We start from the raw sequence: 3,047 nt of genomic DNA on the forward strand, positions 1-3,047 counted from the left end.
AAGCTATTTTCTGTTATATCACCAACATTTTTAATAAAAACTAAACCTCTTTAATTAATCAACCGAGACTCTAAACTAAGAAATACAACAAATATTTTTTCATTTTATACTTTCAATACATATACTAACAACAATATTAAGTTATCCTATTGTTGCTAAGCAACATGATATAAAAGCCATTTTTGGAACATAGTGTTACCAAAACGCACTGGCTTTCCTATATATTAGAAGTTGCTAATCTAACTGATTTTTACCCATAATTATTCTATGCCAGGTGTTATTTGTCCATGATGAGGTAAAACATGATCTGCAACTGTGCTTCTTTTGTGTTGTTGTTTATAAAAAGAGTCAATATGTTCTCCTATTCTTGTGTGTGGAATTCTTCCAGTTTCCCTAGTGTATGATGACATATGTTGCATGCAAGCTGGTAAACAGTATTGGAGACAAGATAGCCCTTTTTAGATTGCAAACGCGTTTGTAAGACAATGGGCTTTATTACATTGTAGGGTAGTGTACCAAGACTTTGAAAGTTGGTTTATTAGAGTTGGACCTGGCCGTTATACAACTTTAATCTGCAGTTCAGATTTCCTGATTATAGTTTTTATTTTCTTGGAGATAGTTTCGTTAATTAGAGGTCGCATAAAAGTGATCTATTTTGTGTTATCTTTGAAAAATTGTCTTTTTTCCTTATTTGTCTGTGCTTTTCATGTTGGAGGTGCGATACTGATTTTTGAGCGTCATAGTCCTTGAAAATTTGTGGGCATTCATTGCTCAAAAGGAGTGATTTTTGTTCAGAGCATGTAGTGTTTTCCACTACAGTTGCGATCGATTCCTTTTTAATTTTCCAATAACTGCACCTTTCTTGGAAGCTTTAGGATGATGGGAGTTTAAGTTAAATAAAATAGGTTTTATAATTGGTTTGTGGAACATAGTAGATTTTTAATTATTGTCATTGCCGATCTTTAAGATAACGTTAAGAAAATATATACTCTTATCATTCGAGTGATTCAGAGTGAATTAGATGTCTATGGAATTTATAGTCTAAAAATTTGATTAAACAGTCCAAACACGCCATCGATGTATCTAAGCCATAGATCAGGGCTAGTGTTGATATTTTGATGCCACTTGTCAAGTGCCGTTGTTTCAAAAACGTGCATATACGAGTATATATTGTTACGTCTCCGTTTGTTAATTGATTTTTTCCGTAACTTCGTTCCGACGAAACTTTAACGACACAAGTCTTTACTTAATAAAACTGGTTTATTCTTTCCGAATACAACTTTACGATACACTTAATTTCATTATTGTTACGTTGTCATCCTCTTTTATATACCAGACTACCCTATATCTAATAAATGCTAGAGCATTCGCCAAAGTACAGGATAGTTCTAGAAAGTAGAGGGCGTGGGAATAGTCACGTGATCTCGATGACGCAACAGTATATTAGGCATTAATAACAGTTACTCTATTACCCATTATGACACCACTTAGCTGTGGGTATAGTTTGTTGTCAAAATGAAAATAGCTATTGTGAAGGATGAAATGTAAGATTTTCCTGACAGTGTCTGATGTCAGTCCGTACGTTCCCGAATTGTTTATGTGATTCGACGTGAATTTATACACTACATTGATGCCATTTTTGTCTGTATAGTGACGTAGAGAGCTACGACGGCCAATGTGAATAGTATTGTGTTCTTCACTATGTGAGGCACATCCTTGCGATAACAGGTCGTGTGTATTACTTAAGTGTGCTGGAACACGATTTCATAATTAGTAACGCACTAAAATTGTATGCATAAACCAAGACAGACTTTCAGTGGCAACATGCTGAGACTACGGGTTTAGTGACATATCCGATTTATTAGTCTCGAAGTGGGTTCCTCGTCATCGAAATTAAAATATCCGATCAATGTTCTTTTGGTAAACCGTATAATTCTGTAATGCGGCTATTAGAGGGTTTAAGTTCATCTAGAAACTTCTTAGGGAAGGTTTTTGTTTTTGTAAGTTCATAGATAATATATTTAGCTTTCGTCTCAATTTCTTTTGTGGAGTCTGTGTTAAGTATGTGAAACTTATTCTCGTCTTTTAGAATTTAGATGATAAAATATTTTTTGTTCGTAAATGTTTCTGCTCTTAACTACAAAACCTTTACATTTGTCCAATTCTTTAATGATGATGTTATTATCTCTTTTAAGCTTTTCAAGGGCTAACTGTCCTTGGGGATGTAAGTTTGACATGACTTGATGATCTCTATATCTTTGTAAAACGTTCCTGATCCTTTTCCTCACATCCGCGATTTTCGTTTCAATATTTTTATTAGCGTGGGAAGGTTGTCAATAGGTGATATGAAAAGGTTGTTTATTGAGACATTTGTAAACTGAATGATTTATTGCATCTGTTATTGAACAACTTTCAGAAATGGAATTCATGTCTTAATCAATATTGGCTGTAGTAGAGTTTGAGTTTGTGATATTTTGCTTGAATATTACAGCTACTTTCGCTATTCGTAGTAAGCAGAGGTTTAGTTGTTTCTCTATTTTCATAGAAGTGATTCCATCGAATGTAGCAAAAATGTTTGTTCAAGGAAAGCCAACGTATTTAGATATGCTTGGTTGGAAAGTTTGGTTGTTACTGCAAAACCAGTTCCTTTAGCTATTAGGTTCAAAGAGGAAGTCGAAATTGCGAGGTCATTTGCTACTTTACTATTTTTACTGTTGTCATGTTTTCATAATCGCTATTAGTGTTTGTAACAAAACTCTCTGACTTAGTGGTTCGTTTGTCATATATATTTCTCCATTTCTTCTCAAGTCTTGAGTAACATTCTTTCTTTTCTTTTCTTTACATGAGATGTCTGATTCAACTGGGAACTTTTCGAGGGAGATATTTAAAATTATTTGGTTTTGTTGGATTAGTCTTAGATGTTTATTTTTCTTTGAAAATAACGTTGTTATTAAGTCATTCATAATGGAAGAGAGAAATCTAATCAACTGTTGCGTCATCGAGATCATGTGATTCTCACGCTCTCTCCTTTCTAGAATTATCCTGTA

This window comes from Limulus polyphemus, unplaced genomic scaffold (genome assembly GCF_000517525.1).
Source record: "Limulus polyphemus unplaced genomic scaffold, Limulus_polyphemus-2.1.2 Scaffold759, whole genome shotgun sequence".
Lineage (NCBI taxonomy): Eukaryota > Metazoa > Arthropoda > Merostomata > Xiphosura > Limulidae > Limulus > Limulus polyphemus.